Here is a 22,503-nt window from a genome sequence, read left to right on the forward strand (position 1 = left end):
CAAGAGGGTTGTCCCGTCCCGTCCCAGAGGCAGGGAAGGGCTGATCCCAGCCCCAGGTGAAGACGGGCAGCCCATCCAGCGCCGCTGGCCCCCCCCCCCCCCAAGCAGGGCCACCGCCAACCCCCCCCAGCACAGGAAAAGGGACCAACCCCCCAAGCCAAGCCAGACGGCAACCCACCCCCCCACCACGCACCCCCACACCCAAGCCCAGAGGACCACGCAGCGCCCCAGCCCGCCCCATCCAGGCACCGGACCCGGCCCCCCGACCAGCGGAGCCCCCACCAACCCCCGGAGGCCCAGACCCCCACCCCAAACCACGGCAGAAGAACAAGGAGCGGCGACGACCAGGCCCCCCACCCCCTAAGTCACGGAGTTAGCTATGGGAGACCAGAGAGACCGAATTCTTCCAAAGTTGGGCTGACATTTTTTCCAAGCTGATATGATCAAGGAGCAGATTTCTGTGTTGACTTATTTTTAGATTTTTCTTGTTTTTCCAATTTATTAAAATAGTTTTTTTAGCAATACAAAGAGTTACGAAAATGATAGATACTAATCCTCCTTCTATCTCGATGGCACTAATGTCACCAAGCACACAAAGTGACGGTGAAGCCGTAATTGAAACCTTAAGCCAGACTGATAGATCGGCACATACCTGCTGCCAAAGAGCCTGGACAGGTGTGCAGAACCACAGTGCGTGCATGTAACTGTCGGGTAGATTACTATCACAGTGCTCGCAAATGTCTGAGTTACTGAGACCCATCTTGAACATCCTCTGTCCAGTGTAGTAAATTCTGTGAAGAGTTTTAAAATGGATTAGCTGCAGATTTGGACTTTTTGTCAGTTTAAAGGTGTTTAGACAAAGTTCTGACCAGAAGCTTTCATCCGTGCTGATGCTCAAATCTGCATCCCATTTTGTTATTGGAAGGGAAATATTATCTAAATTACATAAAAGTTTGTATATTTTGGAGAGTGTTTTATTCATTTAGAAATTAATCAGGGTGGTAACTACATCTGGTAGCTTCAAATCGTCTCTGTATTTAAACTTTTTGGTAATAATTGATTTAAATTGCTGATATTCCAAGAAATTATTTATTCCATGTTTGTCTTGAAGTTCCTGGGTAGTTATGAATCTTCTATCAATAATTATGTGCTCTAGTTGTTTTACTCCCCTGCTTTCCAAGCTGGGAAATGTATCATTTTTTTGTTTATTAGGATGTCTGGGTTGTTCCAGATGGGTGTCATTTTCCACGGTTGAATTGATGATTTTGATATTTTGATAAATGCCCACCAGGCTGTTAAAGTGGTGTTTATATTAATACTTTGAAAACAATCCTGTTTTTCAACTGTTTGGCTAATAAACGGTAGATCTGACAGGTTGATCTTTCCACATAACGCCTGTTCCAAGTCTAACCATGAGTTGGTTTCTGGATTATTTTTTAACCATTTTAAGATGTATTGCAATCTATTTGCAAGAAAGTGCTTGTGGAAGTTAGGTAGTTCTAATCCTCCACAGCTTTTTGCAGATTTTAAAGTTTTTAGACTAATTCTTGCAGGTTTATTGTTCCATAAAAAATTTGATATGGATGAGTCTAATGTTTTGAACCATTTTAGTGGCGGTTGTGTGGGAATCATTGAGAAGAGATAATTAACTTTAGGTAAGATTTTCATTTTAACCGTGGCTACCTTGCCCATAAGGGACAGAGGCAGGTTGGTCCAGCGTGTTAGATCGTCCTGCATGTTTTTCAGTAATGGGGTGTAGTTTAGCTGCACCAGTTCTGATAGTTTGGGGGAAAATTGATACCTAGATATTTGATATTTCCTGATTTGACTGGTATTGGGAGTCTTTGTTCCTCATTCCTGTTGAGTGGTAATAAAACAGACTTATTCCAATTAATGGATTGGATGATATGGAGGAGAATTCCTTAATGATTGTTGCTGTTTCATTTACAGAATGTAAATTACTTAAAAACAGTAATATGTCATCCGCATAGAGACTAATTTTATGATGGCTGTGTTTGGTTTTAATTCCTTTAATGCTCTCATTCTGTCTTATTGCTGCAGCTAAAGGCTCAACAATTATAGCAAAAAGAGAAGGAGGCTGGAGGTGGCTGGAGTTCATGGCGAGTGGCGTGGCTGGAGTTCTTGAGTAGCACGGAGGCGTCAGCGTTAGTGGAAATGAAGCTGCTGCTCAAGATGGTGTCAGAATCAGGTGACTCTCGTGGCAAAAAGATAGACCTGAGGCACAAAAACAAGGCAGGATTAGCGAAATTCAATTCAATTCAATTTTATTTGTATGGCCCAAAATCACAACAACAGTCGTCTCGATGGGCTTCGAAGTAAAACATGAACTCAAAAGGATCACGAATACAAAGAGTTCAATAGGAAAATACTAAAAATTAACTAACAAACTGACTAAGCTATACTGGCATCCCTGCCCTTAGACCCCCCCTTTCGCGGTAAGGAAAAACTCCCAAAAAAAACGGATTCCGGAAAAAACGAAGAAACCTCAGGGGTGCCCACATGAAGGAGGGATCCTCCCCCAGGACGGACAGGCGATTTACCAGAACTCTTAGAGAAGAAATAACTTATCTAAATCTACAACTACATATATAAAGTCCAGCAGACGCGCTTCATCCAGCTGTGGTTGGGGGGACAGTCAAAGGCGCGAGTCGAGCCGGAGACAGGAACCACAGCCAGGTGTAGGAGCAGGAGCAGAGACGAGGTACTCGGTCAGGTACAGAGCAGAGACGAGCCAGAGACGAGCCAGAGGCAGGATCCACAGCCAGGTGTAGAAGCGGGAGCAAAGGTGAGATAGACGGTCAGCAACTGGAGCACGGATGAGCCAACAGGAGTCTGGAAGCACTCCCACTCCCCAGGAGGGGAGAGGAAAAGAGGGACAATACATGAATCGCACTGCACCAAACAGAGGCATGGAGAACTAAATGATGAATAATGATCAAGAATGGAGAAGAGAGGAAGGGTAGAAGTAGAAGAGAAAAGAGGACAGAACCCCGGAGCACCATAGTTACCCCAGCTTCAACTTCTAGCAGCCTTTTAAAACAAATAGTTACTATTAAGTTTAATTTAAACAAATTAACATTAAGTTAAATAATCTCTGAATACTAACTAGTCTGACAATAAGCCTGTCCAAAGAGGAATGTTTTCAGTCTAACTTTGAATGTAGAAACTGAATCGGCCTTTCTTACATGAGCTGGGAGCTTATTCCATAAGACAGGGGCTTGGTGGCTAAACGCTGTACCTCCAACCGTACTTTTACTAATTCTAGGAACCACAAGCAGTCCTGCATTTTGCGAGCGAAGTGTTCTGTTTGGGTGGTAAGGGACTATGAGGTCCTTAATATAGGACGGGGCCAGTCCATGTAAGGCCTTATAGGTTAACAGGAGGATCTTGAACTTAATTCTAGAATCAACTGGGAGCCAATGGAGCGACACCAACACAGGAGTGATGTGATCTCTTCTGGTAGTTCCAGCTAACAATCTAGCTGCTGCGTTCTGAACAAGCTGGAGACTTCTTAAGGAACTCTTAGGATACGCTGCTAACAAGGAGTTACAGTAATCCAGCCTCGACGTTACAAATGCATGGATGAGTTTTTCAGCATCACTCTTAGAAAGTATATTTCTGATCTTAGCAATATTCCGCAGGTAAAAAAAGGCAGTTCTACACGCCTGAGACATGTGAGCCTTAAATGATAAATCTTGGTCAAACAAAACCCCAAGGTTTCTAACTGTGGAATTGGGGGCTATACTTATGCCATCCAGGGAGACTATCTGAGCAGACAGAGCATCTCTGAGGTTTTTAGGACCTAGTATAATGACCTCAGTTTTTTCTGGGTTCAAGAGGAGGTAATTAATTGTCATCCAGGTCTTGATGTCACTGATGCAGTTTCTCTATCTGGTCATTCTGGTCAGGCTTCATGGATAAATACAACTGCGTATCGTCGGCATAACAATGAAAATTAATGCTGTGTTTCCTGATTATGTTTCCTAGGGGTAGCATATAAAGCGTGAACAGGATCGGTCCCAAGACTGAGCCCTGTGGGGACTCCATGGTTGACTCGAGTGCACTGAGAGGAATGGCCATTTACTTTTACTAATTCTAAATCCCATCTGTCCGATAGGACAGATAGGATTTAAACCACTGGAGAGCAGATCCTCTGATCCCTATGTCCTGCTCTAATCTATGGAGTAAAATACTGTGGTCGATAGTGTCAAAGGCTGCACTGAGGTCCAATAGGACCAGAATAGAAAGTAGTCCCTTTTCTGAGGCCAATAACAAGTCATTAGAGACTCTAACTAATGCAGTTTCCGTACTGTGGTGGGGTCTAAACCCCGACTGAAAGTCTTCAAAGTGGCCGCTGTCGTGTAGGTGGCAGTAAAGCTGCTTAACTACAACTCTTTCTAGGATTTTAGAAATAAAGGGCAGGTTTGATATCGGTCTATAGTTGGCCAAGATGCTAGGATCCAAACTGGGCTTTTTCAGAAGAGGTTTAACAACTGCATATTTAAAAGACTGTGGCACGTAACCCGTTTCCAGAGAGGTATTTATCATTGTTAATATGGGATCATTAATTTGGGGAAAAATTTCTTTAAAAAGTCTAGTGGGAATTGGGTCTAACAGACACGTTGAGGATTTGGAGGACGTAATAATTGATGTTATTTCCGCTTGATCCACAATAGTGAAGCAGTCTAATGTTACAGAGGTTTCTATGGATGCCTCCATTTCTACCGTTTCAGCCTGTTCTGGGCTGATAGTAGGAATAACTTGATTTAACTTATGTCTTATATTTGAGATTTTACTATCAAAAATGTAAGAAAATCATCAGAGCTGAGAGAAACAGGAACATGTGGTTCTACTGAGCTCTGACTGCGAGTTAATTTAGCAATAGTGCTAAAAAGAAATCTTGGATTGTTGCCATTCTCTGATATTAAGGTTGAATAGTACTGGCTTCTAGCTCTACGCATGGCTTTTTTATAATTTAATAGGCTATGTTTCCAGATATCCAGAGACTGCTCTGAACCAGAGCGGCGCCATTCTCTTTCCAACTTACGGGTTTCTTGTTTAAGAGAACGAGTTTCAGCGTTGAACCACGGTGCTACTCGGTTTTGTCTAACGAACGGAAAGGAAAAAGGCGAGGGGGGCCAGCCATAGAGCTCAGCGAGACTGGGCACCATCAGGGTTAACGAACTGGCGAAAAATGCTGGAGCTGGGTCTCCTTATGAAGAGCAGGTGGCTGATGAGGTGAGTAGTCACAGCTGGTGAGTCTGGAGCAGAGCAGAGCAGAGCTGGGAGGGGGAGGAGCACTGACAGAGGCACCATGACATTTTTTCTTTTTTACCTTGAATGGAGAAATGAAATTGGAGTCTAATTGTACAAAGTTGTGGCATTTTTTTTGCTATGCAGGAGACTTCATGATTGACTGCAAAATGTCCTGCAGCTGCACAGCAGACCCATACTATCACCCTCCACCACCATGCATACTAGTTCTTATCAGGTGTTTCTACTGAGTTTCTGACTTTCTCCAAACATGCTTTTAAGTCCCACTCAGAAAGTTTTCAAGCATTTCCAGTGATCCTTTAATGAGGATGCTGCCGTTTTTAGCCAAAATCAACAAATCTGTGTTATTTTCTATGACATATTTACTGCAGAGCGGCAGGAGTTCATTAAAAATTCACCTCCGAATTGTGGGTGAGACTGTTGGTACAAAAGTAAGTCACCACTGATATCCCATCATCCCTTTGTTTACATTCTCTCCCGCTCGCTAACAGCCCCCCACACCCCCAAGCTAACATTTGCAGTGCAACAAAATGAGCAATGTCAGAGCTATCCAGCTATACAGTTTAGATCCATATGCCAGCTAAGGCAAGGAAAACAAAGACGTTCGTGGATCTATTTGTCTTCAAGTGGATGCATCAGAATGTGGCGGAGCCTGGCGACTTTGGCCCCACCCCTTTCAGTTTTTGCGTCACAACTGAGAGCTGTTTCAAGAAGCAGTTTTATATGCTCTGATTCATCAAAATTTGAATAAAATAAAGTTTCATAAAAAAATGCAACAATAACCTGTAAAAACAGCAAAAACACAGTTTTAAGGTCAAACTCAGTCAAGGTGATGTGACATTGACTGTGGCTTAAAATCTTTTATCATATGCAAATCTTTTATCATATGGATTTCATATCCTATTAGAACAGTGGAGGTAGGAGGAAAAAGTCAAACAGATACAGCATTAATAAAGTATATGATTCACCTGTTCAAGTTAACAAAAGTGTGAAGCAACACAGGCAGATGCATACAAAGTAATTTGTGTACGTGAGAGACATCCCTCTGTCCTCCACTGTTGTTAAATTTGCTCAGTCTGGTTAGATAAAACTGGTGCAGCTATAAAATCTTCATTTATCAGCACAGGAATGAACTTCCTGAAAGCAACAATTTTTATTATGTTGCTATTTTAAGACAACACAGTGTTTTACCCCCTTTTTATTGTGTACTTTTAATTTTTATAGACACTTAATTGTGACATAGCGGTAGTCATAAAACATCAAAATAACAAAAACAGATCTTAAGTGACCAAAGTGTTTGGTGCATTATTAGGTAATGTTTAATTTTTTTATGAAAACCATAACCACCCCCATCCCCTACACACACACACAACTAATTCCACTGAACAAGTTTTTACAGTAGATGTTATTTTCTTACACAAAAAGGTTCATGGCTGGACACTATGACAGTTCACATTCTTGTTTTTCTGCTCTCACTTTAGTCTTTTTTTCCTCACAAGCATTCACAAAGTCTCACACTTTTCCCCTTAATGCAAAAACTAACACCATTTTTAAAACTCAACAATTAAAACTGGAATACATTTCCTGCAAGAACTTTAAAAAGCTGCAAAAACTTCTTGAAACATTGTGGAGAAAAGCCTCTCCTGCACAAAATTTGTCTCAAAAAAAACACTACAAACATTTTGATAATCATTCTGTGAAAATAATACAGTGGTGTAGCAGTTAGCATTCCCAAAGTGTTGGGACCCCCAGATAATCATCTACCTTTACCTAATAACTCCACTCCTAGTTCTGACAACATACCTGTGGAAATCTGGAAGAGTTTCAGAGGTGGCAGAATAGTCTGACTGAAGAACAAGATTTCGGAGAGTGAGACCGTCTCTGAGGAAAGGAAGAGAAAGGTTCTGGGGTTTAAAAAACAAAAAAAAAAAAAACAAGAATCAGTGTATCGGAAGCTAGACTGAGGTCAGAGGCAAGCATTTGTGGACAATGTTATGGTTTCATGCAACATTTTTTTAGTGGATGTTTCTAGAGAAGAACAGAGAAGGTCAGAATGATCTGCATTGTGTCTTCGTAGATCCAGAGAAAGTTCAGGACAGGACCCAGAGAGAGGAGCTGCAGTTTGGATGAGGAATTCTGGAGTGACAGAGAAGGATGTTGGAGTTGTTTTAATATGTATTTATTTAAAACAAGTGACAATGCACAAATAAAATAGTTGGAATTCTACAGAGTGGGATGATGTGATGAGCACTGTTAAGAAAATAAAAATATGAAAATAAATAACGAATAAAGCAGATTAACAAAGAAGAGAGCACAAGATACACAAAATACTCAGGAAAGCTGAGCACAACAGCACGTTTTCTTATTTTCATCAAACATTCAATCACAACCAAACAAAAAAGAAAAAAAAAAAAAATACTACCACACCTACAGTACAGACCAAATGTTTGGACACACCTTTCCATTCATTTGAATGAGACAGTGTGTCCAAACTTTTGGTCTGTACTGTATAAGTCTGTACTGTATAAATAACAATACAGTCTCTTAATTTAGTAATGTGTGCAAGCTTGCTTACTTAATGGCCAGCATGAGAAAGTATGGGAGTTTAGGATCAATTCTGTAGTGCAGTCTTACAAACTTTTCCAGAAGGGGTTCAGAAACATTAAACATCATTTTATGAAGTAAACACCCATCTGAGTATATGATCGAGTTAGTTGTTCAAGACACGGATAACAGCTGGAAGATAGTGGTGAGATGTTCTGTAGATGGGACCGAGGAGTTCAAGGTGGAGGTGGGACTTTGAGCTCCTTGTTTCCATGGTGATGGACTGACTAACAGATTGACTGACAATCTCTGTTGACCATAATGTCTGCAGATGACATTGTGATCTGTGGTGAGAGCAGGAAACAGGTGGAGGAAAGTCTAGAGAGGTGGAGGATTGCTCTGGAAAAGAGAAAAATGAAGAACAGCAGCAAGACAGTAAATCTGATGCAAAGACAGGAAGCAGAGCTGGAGGCAGCAGAGATGACGATGATGAGATTCTCTTTGGGAGAGACCAGGATGGATCGGGAATGAATCCATTGGAGAAACAGATCATAGTAAATGTTCTGGAGATCAGTGCTAGGAAGCAGATGAAGATGTTTGGACACATTGGAGTAGGAACAGGAAGACCAAAGAGAGGAGGATGAAGGGTAGAGGGTTAGATGGAGAAGGAGGATTTTCTGAGAGAACAGTGAAAGATAAATATTTCCCTCTAGAACAAAACATGAAGTAAGTTGTTTACAAACCACAAAGTTTAAGAAAGCATAAATTAACATTTATTGTTTTTGAACATTTTTTTTAAAAAGGTCATTTCCTTTTATTGAGGGGTGAAAATAATTAAAATGTTTTTTGAAAAGGAGAATTTATGTAAGAAAAGGCAACTAATGAAGGATTTTTCAAAAATTAAAATTTTCTTGCACCATGATTAACTTGGGTTTTTCCGGAGTTTCCATGCTGGCCCCACCAATGTTTGCCCATATTGGCTAAAGTGGACACTCAGTGGGCTGTCTCGCTACGCTAGCTGTCCGGGCAGGTGGACAGCACTGAGAGCCAAAGTGGGCAAACACACGAGGGGCCGCAATGGAAAATGCCGACAAACCCATCTGGGGCCCACATTTTCTGCCCACTTTTAGACCATATGCATCCAGTTTTAATGTTAAGTCAACTTACAGACGCAGTGAGGAGTCCAGCGGCGTGATTTTGCAGGTGTCTTCAAACCTGTTCCTTGTTTTGCAGCTAACCCCGCTTCAGTCATTGCTGATTAGCTGGATTGAGTGAGCCCAGTTTCTTATTGACAGAACACACCTGATCCAGGGGAGCAGTAATTATTGAATCAGGGTGTTAGCCCAAGAGGAACAGAGTTGGAGATAATTGCACATTTTGGGTACAGGGCCACAGACGGGCCAGAGGTCAGGAGCAAGATGAGCCTACTGGAATCTGGAATCACTCCCGTTCCCCCAAAGGGGAGTGGGAAAAAGGGGCAATACACGAATCGCATTGCACCCAACAGAGGCATGGAGAACTAAATGATAAATAAATGATCAAGAATAGAAAAGAGGAGAATTCTCTGATTAGCTAGTATGGCAATAAGCCTGTCAAAAGAGGAATGTTTTAAGCCTAACTTTGAATGTAGAAACTCTGTCGACCACTTTTACATGAGCTGAGAGCTTATTCCATAAGACAGGGGCTTGGTGGCTAAAGGCTCTACCTTTAACTGCACTTTTAGAAATTCTGAGAACCACAAGCAGTCCTGCATTTTGTGAGCGAAGTGTTCTGTTTGGTTGGTGAGGCACTTTGAGATCTTTGGTTTAGGATGGGGTCACACCGTTTACAGTAAGGCCTTATAGGTTAGCAGGAGTATTTTGAACTTCTTGCTGCTGCATTTTGAACAAGTTGAAGACTTTTTAATGAACTTTTAGGGAATGCTGCTAACAAAGAGTTACAGTAATCCAGCATAGACGTAAAAAATGCATGAATGAGTTTTTCAGCATCACTTTTAGATCATATATTTCTGATCTTAGCTATATTGTGCAGGTGAAAAAATGTAGTTTTACAAGCTTTTGATAAATTAGCTTTAAATGACCAATCCTGGTCTGAAATATTTACGCCATCCAAGGAGACTATCTAATCAGACGGAGCATCTCTCAGGTTTTTAGGACCTATTATAATGACCTCAGCTTTTTCTGGTTTTGGGAGGAGGTAATTAATTGTCATTCAGGTCTTGATGTCTCTGATGCAGTCATTAAGTTTCTCTATATGGTCATTCTGGTCAGGTTTAATGGATAAATGCAACTACGTATCATCCGCATAACAGTAAAAAAATTAATGTTGTGTTTCCTGATTATGTTTCCTGAGGGTAACATGTAAACAGGATGGGTCCTAAAACTGAACCCTGTAGGAGTCCGTAGCTAACTCGAATGCAATGAGAGGACTGTCCATTTACTGAATCCTGACTGAAAATCTTCAAAGGGGCTGTTGTCCTGTAGGTGGCAGTAAAGCTGCTAAACTACAACTCTTTCTAGGATTTTAGAAATAAAGGGGAGGTTTGATATTGGTTCATAGTTGGCCAAATTGCCAGGATCAAAACTGGGCTTTTTTCAGAAGAGGTTTAACCCTTGTGCTATTCTAGGCACTTTGACATTGGGATTGAGGTCATCTAGACCCCACAAGACGGTGCGCTGAACTTTTTTATTCAATGATTTGTGATCTTCACTGGTGTCCATGGATTACATGAAATCCTCTCCACCTTTATTCACCTTTGTCATGGTAGGGAAAACACGTCAATGGTCATCTTGACCCCATAGTACAAGGGTTAACAACAGCATATTTAAGACTGTGGAACATAACCTGTTTCTAAAGAGGTATTTATTATAGTTTTTTTGTAATATTGTTTTTAATTTTTTTATTTTTGGTACATTTTCAAACGTAATTACAAGCTTTACACCTAATATGTACATGTAAAACAAAAATAGAAAAAAAAACGTAAAAATAACAAGAACAAAAACAGATCAACCTCTACTAGTCATATACTATTAAAGTATATTTAAGATATTAAAGTGAAGCCATCCTATGATACATTTATCCAATTCAAATGCATTTTTTTTTATTTTAAATAGTGAAGGTTTACAGAGTGTTCTTAGTTAGTCTTAGTCGTCCACAGATCCATTCTGCAAATTAAGACCCCTCACAAAATTTTTTAGAGGTTGTAATTGTCTTCGAACAATTACAACTTTCCTTCCCTAATACATGTAATCCTTTTTAATGGGAAAACTATGAGCATCTGTTTCACCCACTGAGTTAACTTGGGCCTAAATTGCAATGGTTCTTTTTGCTTGTCAAAAACACGTTGATCATAATTTGCTCGCTTTTAGTAAACTTGGGATTTAAAGGAAATAAAATAAAACATAGCAGGGTTTGTTGGAACAGTTTTTGAAACAATCCTCTCCACTGCTTTTCTAACCTCCACCCAAAAAATTCTTATCTCAGGGCATTGCCACATGCAGTGGAAAAGAGTCCCTTTAGCCTCATCACACTTACAGCAGATATCTGGGATATTAATGTTATATCGATTCAGTTGGGCTGGTGTTAAATATGTTCTCATTAGCCACTTGTATTACAGAAGCCTAAACCGAGTACAAATTATCTGTTTGTGAACTTTGCTACAAGCTAACTCCCAATCTTCCTCTGACAAGGCTATTTTGAGATCCTCATTCCAGGCCTAAAGTTTAAAATCAGATTTTTCATTTGAATTGGACAACAAAAGGTCATAAAGTTCTGATATGGCGCCTTTATCCAGACTATTTTTAGAAAATGTTTTTTTTGGCTTAGTTAATTGATTACCCTGCCTTTCTCTAATAAAACTCCTTAGTTGAAGGAATTTAAAGAAAATTTTTTATTATACTTACTTGTCAGTTTGTCAAAAGACATGAGTGATTCTGAATTTGGTAGATATAATAGATACTATATTGACTTTAATCCTCTCAAAGAGCAGTCTTGAAAGACATTATCTGCCCTCCCTGGGAGAAAATACTGGTTTCCCCAAATTGGGATGTACAAAGATAAGTTATTAGTCTCGTTAGTATGTTTGTATGCCCCTAGACCAGATTTTTATCATGTATTTACCAATTGGATTTGTGGTTTTCCTAATCAAGTTAAAAATCATATCTGAGTAAAGGTAATATGGCAATCGTAAATCTAGACAGATAGATTTAATTTCTTTCCACTCGGGGGCCTCAATAGTTTCAAAATAAAATTGTATTGATCTTAATTGTGTAGTCTAATGATACCAAATTGTATTTGGACATTTTAACCCACCCTGGTTATATGGCAGTTGCATTAAAGATAATCAAATTCCTGCTTTTGCATTTTTCCAAATAAATGCAACAAATTTTTTTTTTTTTTTGAAAAAAAAAAAAACATCAGGTGGGGGCAGTGGCAAATTCTGAAACACATACAACATTTTGGGGATAATATTCATTTTTATAACATGGATTCTTCCAATCAAGGACAGATGTAAGGACAATTTTAATCTTTTCTGGAACAGAACCTCATTTCATAAAACTGATGGGATTCACCTCAGTCCACTGGGCAGCAATATTTTAGCTGCAAACATCAGACACTCTGTCCAGACATCACCGGCCCCCATCATGCCCACGCCAGTCCAGACCTCCTCCTCATCCGTGCAGACATCGGTCTGTGGAAGTGACTGACTGGATATGGTATCACCTCCCCACATTCCCCAAAAAACTGCTTCAATTGACAGTGCTTCTTTGCCACCACCTACACCCCCTCCAGTCTATCCCATTAAGACCATTATTACAGACAGGTCTTCCATGAGGGGAAGTGCTGGGAGAAAAGCAAACACTAACTGGCTTCGTCCACTAAAGGAAGCACCAAAACCTGAGGAAGCAGCTTCCACAACCACTCTACCCCCCTCTTTTAACATGGCACTTTTGAATATTCGGTCGTTGTCCAACAAAACATTTATCATAAATGATTTTATCCATGATTATAATATTGATGGACTCTTTTTAACTGAAACATGGCTGAGCACGGATGCATCTACTGTTCTCACAGAGGCCTCTCCACCCAATTTTAGCTTTGTTTGGGAGGGCAAAAAGGGTAGGGGTACTGCATCTATTATGTCCAACTCCTTTGCAGTAAAGCAGATTGCATTAGATGAGTACCCCAGCTTTGAACATCACGCCTTTGTTTTTAACAGCCCTCCAATTTTATGCATCACAGTATACAGACCCCCCAAACCAAGCTCTGTTTTTATTGAGGAGTTTTCTGAGTTTTTAGCATCTGTCCACACTTCCTTTAACATGATTTTAATAACTGGTGACTTTAACCTGCATATAGACGGGAAGTTGGACTATTGCACCACTCAGTTCTTGGACTTGCTCTCCTCTCTTGATTTTAAACAACACGTCATGCAGCCGACTCACAACAAGGGGCACACTCTTTACCTCGTCATCAGTCATGGTTTACCTACCAGTGTGTCCGCTGTTGTGGATCTGGCTGTATCTGACCATTACTGTGTGCTTTTTAACATCACTGGTTTTAGAAAGCAGGAGACCTGCTGAAGAAACGCTACTTGACTCCTGAGGTGGTCGAAAAGTTTATTACATCTGTTCGCTCCCACTCTCCACTTGTCTTGCCGGCCCCCTGTGATCTACTCGTTGAAAATTTTAACAGTAAATTAAAATCCAGTCTCGACTCAGTTGCTCCTCTAAAATCTAAAAAGATAAGAACCAAAGCCACACCCCCTTGGAGAACTGAGGAAATTAAACAATTGAAGAGACGTTGTAGATCTGCCGAAAGACTTTGGAGAAAACACAAACTTGAAACAAACTATCAATTATACCAAAACCAACTAAAACTATATAATCAAACCGTAAAACAGACCAGAAATTCATATTTTGCGAACATCATTTCTGTAAATAAAAATAATCACAGAGTCCTCTTCACCACAGTTGAATCTTTAATCAACTCAAATGCGAACAAAAACACAATGCCAGCCTCCGCCTCATTGTGTGAGGACTTTGCAGACCACTTCAGGAGCAAGATTGATTCTGTCAGAGTGAACATCATAAAAGGACAGAAAAGCCTTTTTATTGGAAATGATGGCTTGATTTTACCTGAGGAAGCACTGGACAGTTTTGACCTGGTTGAAGCTGCAACACTTGGTCGAGTTTTCTCCCAAGTTAATCCAACAACTTGTTTTTTGGACCCCATCCCTACTTCACTTTTTAAATCATTTTACGGGTCTTTTGAGAGTGAGATTTTAAATATCATGAACTCCTCTCTACAGACGGGTATTTTTCCTGCTGCCTTTAAAACGGCAGTGGTGAAACCGTTACTCAAAAAAACTAATGTAGGAGCCCTATTGAGAAACATGTCCTGTGGGTGTCGCTGTTTTCATGTTTTTCTGTCAATTATAAATTTGTTGATTATCTGACCACAGACAGGTGTGCATGAGCCAGATGGAGAAATGGTTTTTGACCGCTTGTGCGGGAAATGAAGCAAAAGAGTAGTCCAATCCGTTCAGTAGTGTAAATAAATAAAAGAAACAAAGAAATGCAAAGTTGATCGGAGTAAAAGACTCATTTTTCTTCGTCGTATAAGGAAACGACAGCCCGCTTGGCGCGTCAATCAACTCTGGCGTCGCACATCTCAGTGTATCAAAGGAGCTAGAACTTAGTTAAATAGTTTCTACGCCTTTAGCTCCTACACTTAGTAGTCAAAAACCCCTCCTTTCTTTGGATGGATTGATGGAAATCTCGGGATTCGGAAGCCAGTTCGGAGCATCGCTGGATTGTTTTGAGTGATCGAATCAGCTGGACCCAGTGCTGACAGCGAGAAGATCAGCAAGACCCAGGGCAGCCTACGATTCTGTTGGAATCCGATCGGGATATTGGAGTGGACATTTGGAATAATTCGTGGATTTGGACAAGGAAGAGAGCCGACAACTGAAGCCGTCCGTGAAGTTCAGCTCTGCCTTCGGCGCCCAACACTTCTAAAACCCAGAGGTATGAGTAGCGCTACACCTTCAATGGCCATTTAAAAAGTGTGCACACATAACTGAAAATAAAATCCAATGCATTGGTTGACTGATTGACGAGACTGCTCAATAAGCGCTTTAAAACTTGTTGAATAAAAGACTGCGTTGGCATGGAGACGCGCGACGCAACGTCAGACGTAACAGTGGGAACTGCAGCGTGCACCGCGAACAGAACTAATAGTTTGACTGGCAGTGAAATACAAGCTGAAAAGCGAGTGGTTAGACTGACTGCAAAAGCTCTCGCTGATAAACTGGGCAGGCTACAAAATAACAGAAAACTGAAATTAAATAAAGCAAGCAACATTAGGAAATCACTGCAAAGTTTAATGGTTACAGGTGATAAAACAAAGGTTCAAATAGCTCTTGATAAACTTGTTGAGGTTTGTAATGATGCCACACGTATGCACGAATCTTTGTTGGGTTTATTGCCATCCGATGAATGTGAAAAACATGAAACGTGGTTTAAAGCTAAAATGTTGTTCAATAATGAATGTATTTCTGAGGGTACAACATGGATTTCTGTGAATGAGGAAAATGTGTTTAAAAATGAGAATGCTGAAGATGACGTTGGTCCAAATGACAGTATTTCCAATGTTGAAAGTAAGCCTAGTCTGAGAAGTAAATCAAGCAGAACATCATCTTCAAGAATTAAAGCTCAAGCAGACAAAGCTGCATTGATTGCTCGTATGGCTGTACTAAAACAAAGACATGCTCTGGAGGAACAAGAACTGCAAATTAAGAGGAAAAAGGAAGAACTGGACTTGGAAGCTGAACTAGCAGCTTACACAGCTAAACTTGCTGTACTGCGAGCTGCAGATGAAGAATATGACATTGAAAATGAAGCCGATGGGATGAATTCTTACTTTGAGAAGCAAAGGCATCAAATGGAGACTAAAACACTTTTAAATCCCTCAGCGGAGGAATACAAACCAGAAACATGGAAATTAGCCTATCAAAATGCTTCAAAGGGACAACAACCGACTCTGCCTATGGATGCAATACCAAAGGAAACCAAACAAATGGAGTCAGCTATCAAGTATCAACACAGCATAAGTCTACAACCGGAGCACAACCAGCAAAAAACGGTTCAACAAACTCAATCTCATTCATCAGTTCTAGTTTTAAGTGATCACACAAGGCAATTAACTAACTACCATTATTCCAGCAATAACCAACAAGAACAGACTGGGAACTCACCAAATGACCGCATAATTAACATAATGGAGAAGCAAAATGAAATAACATCAGCACTTGTGCAACAGCAGCTTTCAACATCTCTACCACCACGAACTATTCCCATCTTCGAAGGGGATCCTCTGGAATATAGAAGTTTTATCAAGGCTTTTGAGCAAGGAGTGGAAGCAAAAACAGGAAAAGCCGATTGCTTATACTATTTGGAACAGTTTACAAGGGGACAACCACAAGAACTGGTGCGTAGCTGTCAACATATGACTCCTGAACATGGCTATGCAGTGGCCAAGGATCTTCTTCAGTACCACTTTGGAAATCCTTATAAAATAGCAACAGCTTACAATGAAAAGGCGTTGGCTTGGCAAACAATAAAAGCTGAAGATGTTAAAGCTCTGAAAGCATATTCTTTATTCCTGCGTTCCTGTTGTAATGATATGACGGAGCTTCAGCACATGCAAGAACTTGACATGCCTGCAAACATGAGAGCTATAATCTCAAAGTTGCCATATAAAATGAGAGAACATTGGAGAGTCACGGCACATGAAGTTATGGAAAGAACCAACAACAGAGCTCATTTCATTGATCTTGTCGCTTTCATTGAACGACATGTAAAAATTCTTTCAGATCCTCTATTTGGCAACATACAAGATCCTTTATCAAACAATTCTCATGCAAAATCCTTTATAAGACCCAAGTCATTTCCTAAGTTTGGATTCAAAGGAAACACTGTGGCCACTACAGTAACATCAGGTGTATTTAAAAAACCCAGCAACAACAAAGAGTTTCCTAACTGTGTTTTTTGTGCAAAAGGCCATCTATTGGAAAACTGTAAAGCCTTTACAATAATGAAACATAAAGACAAGATTCAGTGGCTTAAAGATAGACAATTATGTTTTGCATGTTTAAGCACTGGTCACGTGAGTCGCATTTGCGAGCAGCGGCTAAAATGTGAGGCCTGTAGTCAAATGCACCCTACTGTGCTCCACATTAAAAGACAGCCCCTAGCTGCAGAGCAGTCAAAGGAGTCCATAGAGAATAAACCAACCTTACAGACAACATGTGGACATACAGGGGCCGGAGTGGATTACTGTGCCCTATCTATACTTCCTGTGAAGATCAAGGCAAAAAAGGGAAATTGTGTCATCAAAACACATGCATTTTTGGATCCTGGGAGTTCAGCAACTTTTTGCTCAGAACATCTTATGCAAAAGCTGAATGTTACTGGTAGAAGAACTTCATTTCTCTTGCGTACAATGGGACAGGAGACTGTTGTTCCAGCCTACTCTTTGATTGGTCAAGAAGTGTCTGGTGTAGAAGACCATAGTTTTTATCCTCTGCCAGAAGTATTGACACAAAGGAAAATGCCAGTTTCAACTGAGAGCATGGCAACATCTGAACATCTGAAGAAACATCCTCACTCGTCTAAAATTCACATGCCAAAAATAAATGCAGAAGTCGACCTATTAATAGGTACCAATGCCCCCCAGCTACTGGAGCCTTGGGAAGTTATTAACAGCAATGGAAATGGACCATATGCCGTTAAGACAGTGTTGGGATGGGTAGTCAATGGTCCACTGAATGGAAACAGTGGTGTTTTGGAGGAGTGCCCCCACTCTGCTACAGTGAACAGGATCTCTGTGAATAAACTTGAGGAATTGCTGTCCAGTCAGTACAGCTATGAGTTTAATGAAAAGGTTTCAAAAGACAAAGAGATGTCAAGAGAAGATGTAAAGTTTCTAAATACATTGGAAAGTTCAGTTACGTTGATTGGCGGACAGTACTGCATGAACTTACCCTTTAGAAATCCTGAGGTTCATTTTCCAAACAACTACAGTGTGGCTAAGCAAAGACTTCAAGGTTTAAAGAAGAGATTTATTCATGATAAAGCGTGGCAAGAGGAGTATTCAAGATACATGAATGAACTTTTCAAGAAATCTTATTCTGAAAGGGCCCCTAAACAGCAGATAAAGGGGAGGGAAGGAAAGGTCTGGTACATCCCTCATCATGGTGTTCAACATCCAAGGAAAAAATCCCTGCGTGTTGTTTTCGATTGTGGAGCCACCTTCAAAGGAGTGTCATTAAATGGAGAGCTCATGCAAGGCCCCAACCTAACAAGTTCATTGCTGGGAGTTCTTACAAGATTCAGACAGGAACCTGTGGCTTTCATGGGTGATATCCAGGCAATGTTCCACCAAGTGAAGGTAATGGAAGAACATAGAGACTTTCTGCGATTTCTATGGTGGCCAGGTGGAGATTTTGCTAAAGAGCCTGAAGAGTATAGGATGACTGTGCATCTGTTTGGTGCCGTTTCATCACCAAGCTGTGCAAGCTTCGCTCTCCAGAAAACAGCAGATGACAACAAATCTGAATTCAAATCAGAGGTTTGTCAAACAGTCAAGAAAAACTTCTATGTTGATGACTGCTTGAAGAGCTCGCCCACGGAGGAGACAGCAGTAAAAATGATGAAAGATCTCATTTTTATGTGCGCCAAAGGAGGGTTCATTTTGGAGAAGTGGATCAGTAACAGTCGAGCCGTTTTGGAAGCTATCACTTCTAGTCAAAGAGCCAAGGACCTGAAGAAGCTGGATTTAGATCGTGATAAACTTCCAGTAGAAAGGGCTTTGGGACTGCAATGGTGTGCAGAGACTGATGTGTTCATGTTTAAAATGGAGATAAAAGAAAAGCCCCTCACCAGACGTGGTGTTTTGTCAGTCACCTGCTCGATCTACGACCCTTTAGGTTTTCTTGCACCAGTCACATTGTGTGCCAAGATGATTCAACAGAAGTTATGCAGAAGAAAATGTGGATGGGATGACACTTTACCACAAGACCTTCGGTCCCAGTGGAAAAAATGGCTTGAAGAATTAGCTCTACTGTCCACATTTGAAGTGAGAAGGTGCATCAAGCCAGTGGGATTTGGAAAAATCAAATGTGCACAATTGCACCATTTTGCAGATGCCAGTGAATGTGGATATGGGACAGTAACCTACATCAGACTGGTAAACCAGAATGATCACATTCACGTAGCCATTTTGCTTGGCAAAGCCAGAGTAACACCTTTAAAACCTATAACAATTCCCAGATTAGAACTAACAGCAGCTGTTCTTGCTGTTAGACTTGATGCAATGCTAAAAACAGAACTAGAGATCTCACTGGAAAGTTCTGTATTTTGGACTGACAGTACTTCCGTGTTGAAGTACATTCGCAATGAAAACAAGCGCTTTCACACGTTCGTTGCAAACAGAATCTCTGCTATAAGAGAAGCATCTGAACCCTCACAATGGAGACACGTTTGCTCCAAAGATAATCCAGCTGACAAAGCCTCAAGAGGAATGAAGGTTTCAAGCTTCCTAAAGGACAGCGTATGGCTTAAAGGACCTGAATTTCTTTGGACACATGAATGTGAAGAGCCAACATCATTCACGGAGTTTTCAGTTGATCCTAATGACAAAGAGGTCAGAAAAGAAGAAACTGTAAATGCAATCAGTGGCTGTGATGCTTCTAACCCTACAGAGAAGTTGATTGCATATTTCTCAGACTGGAGCAAGTTAACGACTGCGGTTGCCTGGATCCTTAAAATGAAATCCATACTGTTGGAAAAGGGTCGACAGAGAAAGCAGTTGAAAACTGTACAGGATGAAACCACAAGGACAAAGCGGAAAAATGTCACACCTGCAACAGACACAACATTTGGCAAGGTTGACTTCTTAACACTGAGTGATGTGAAGGAAGCTGAATTGGCCATCATACGCTATTGTCAGCAGCAGCGATTTATGAAAGAAATTCATGCATTGATGTCAAACTCAAGTGTGAGTAAACAAAGTTCGATCTACAAATTAGATCCCATCATGGATGATGGACTTCTGAGAGTAGGTGGAAGACTGTGCAAAGGAGCAATGCCAGAAGAAAGCAAGCATCCTCTTATCCTTTCTAAGGACCAGCATATCTCTATGCTCATTCTGAAATACATACATCAACGTCTTGGTCATGGCGGTCGGGCTTATACACTCTCCAAAGTAAGGCAAAGATTTTGGATTACAAATGCCAACTCTGCGGTGAGGCGAGTAATTTCAGAGTGTCTATTTTGTCGACGGTTTCATGGGAGATCAGTAACACAAAAAATGGCTGATCTTCCAAAAGAACGAATCCTTCCGGATCTGCCTCCATTCACCAACACAGGTGTTGATTACTTTGGTCCAGTGGAAGTGAAAAGAGGAAGAGGAACCTGTAAACGCTATGGGGTCATCTTCACTTGCATGGCTAGCCGAGCTGTTCATTTGGAGGTTGCAACATCTCTGGATACAGATGCATGCATTAATGCTTTACGTCGCTTCATTAGCAGAAGAGGACAAGTGAAGCAACTAAGATCGGATAATGGCACAAATTTCATCGGTGCCAACAAAGAACTAAAAAGAGCGTTGTCTGCAATAAACCAAGACAAAATTGCAAGAGTTATGACACAAGCCGGAATACAGTGGAGTTTTAACCCACCAGGAGCTTCACATTTTGGAGGCGTATGGGAGCGTTTAATCCGCCTGATTCGTAAGGTTCTTTGTTCAGTTCTACAGCAGCAGCAACTGGATGATGATGGACTGTCCACAGTACTCTGTGAAATAGAAGCAATTCTAAATGATCGTCCACTCACGAAGATGTCTGATGATCCAAATGACTTGAAACCTCTTACACCAAACCATCTTCTTCTTCTCATGAGGAAACCTGCTCTACCCCCTGGAATATTTGACCTGCAGGACCAGTATGTTAGAAAACATACACAAAACACAAACCTTTAGCTCCTACAACTAATTTAGACCCTTCAATTTTTAATAACTACAGACCTGTGTCCAACTTGCCATTTTTAAGTAAGGTTTTAGAAAAACTTGTTTTTATTCAGCTAAATGAGTTTCTCTTACAAAACAACATTTTTGAGATAAACCAGTCTGGCTTTAGGACGAACCACAGCACAGAGACAGCCTTGTTAAAAATCGTTAATGATGTTAGATGTGCCTTGGATTCAGGTCAGATCTCAGTACTAGTTCTGTTAGATCTAAGTGCAGCTTTTGATACTGTTGATCACCTGATCCTTGTAAACAGACTTAAAAGTCTTGGCCTTTCAGGGACTGTTCTCAAGTGGTTCGATTCTTATCTCATGGAGAGAAACTTTATGGTAAGCATGGACACACACTTTTCTAGGGTCCATGAAATTAATTGTGGTGTGCCTCAAGGTTCCATCCTTGGCCCCTTGCTTTTTAACATTTACATGCTTCCTCTGGGGAATGTCATCAGGAGCCACAACATCAGTTTTCATAGCTATGCTGATGATACCCAGCTGTACATAGCTATGTCTCCTGATGACACAAGACCAATAGAAGCACTTTTTAACTGTATTTTAGATGTAAAATTATGGATGGCAAATAATTTTCTGCAGCTCAACCAGGAAAAAACTGAAATTTTAGTTATTGGTCCTGAAGCCAAGAGGGAGAAACAGTTTCTGAAGCTGCAGCAACTTTCATTAAGTCATTCAGAAACAGTCAGAAACCTGGGTGTTATTTTTGACTCTAAGCTGACTTTTATCCCCCATATAAAACAGGTGGTTAAAACTGGTTTTTATCATCTTAGAAATCTGGCTAGAGTCCGCCCACTGCTCTCTCTTGCGAATATGGAGATGCTAATGCATGCTTTTATCATGAGTAAAGTTGATTATTGTAACACCCTGCTTGCCGGTCTTCCAAAAACCAACATTAGGAACCTTCAGCTTCTCCAGAACTCTGCTGCACGAGTTCTTACAAAGACCAGGAGGCGAGCTCACATCACCCCAATTTTAAAATCCCTGCATTGGCTCCCCATATGCTTCAGGATTGATTTTAAGATACTTTTAACCGTTTTTAAATGTCTTAACGGTCTTGCGCCTTCTTATTTATCAGATCTTTTAGAAAGATATGAACCCTCGCGGAGCCTGAGATCCTCTGGCACTGGTCTGTTGACCATTCCAACTGCAAAAACTAAAACCTATGGAGAGGCTGCATTTCAGCACTATGGCCCCCGTTTGTGGAACAGTCTGCCGGAGGACCTGAGAGCCGCAGAGAGCATTAATGCTTTTAAGAAAAGGCTTAAGACCTATCTTTTTAACCTGGCTTTTAGCTAATTTTTTACTACTTTTATTTATTTATTTATTCAGTTATTTATTTATATGCACTTTTTATTTTTATTTTATTTATTTATCTATCCATTGTATCTTGTTTTATGAACTTGAACCTGATTTTTAACGCATTATTTTAATTAACTTTATTTTAATGTTTTATTGTTTTTATCAATATGTTTACTTGTTTATTCTCATTTTTATTCAATTTTATTTCCGGTGCTTCCTCAGCTGGATCCTCTCCCTCTGGGTCGGCTACTGTTCAGGCACTGCAGCT

At 40.6% G+C, this 22,503-nt stretch overlaps 1 long non-coding RNA gene across 1 annotated transcript; it reads right to left on the bottom strand.

Annotated features, from left to right (window-relative positions):
• Positions 1-2,014: 2,014 nt before the first annotated feature.
• Positions 2,015-10,203, bottom strand: LOC111946937 (uncharacterized). Its single transcript, XR_013653498.1, has 3 exons — positions 9,007-10,203; positions 7,099-8,238; positions 2,015-2,235 (listed from the first exon to the last, which is right to left on the bottom strand). It is a non-coding gene; the product is annotated as an uncharacterized LOC111946937 (long non-coding RNA).
• Between the last annotated feature and the right edge of the window lie 12,300 nt (positions 10,204-22,503).

Source organism: Oryzias latipes, chromosome 23 (genome assembly GCF_053564925.1).
Source record: "Oryzias latipes strain Hd-rR chromosome 23, Olatipes_Hd-rR_3.1".
NCBI lineage: Eukaryota > Metazoa > Chordata > Actinopteri > Beloniformes > Adrianichthyidae > Oryzias > Oryzias latipes.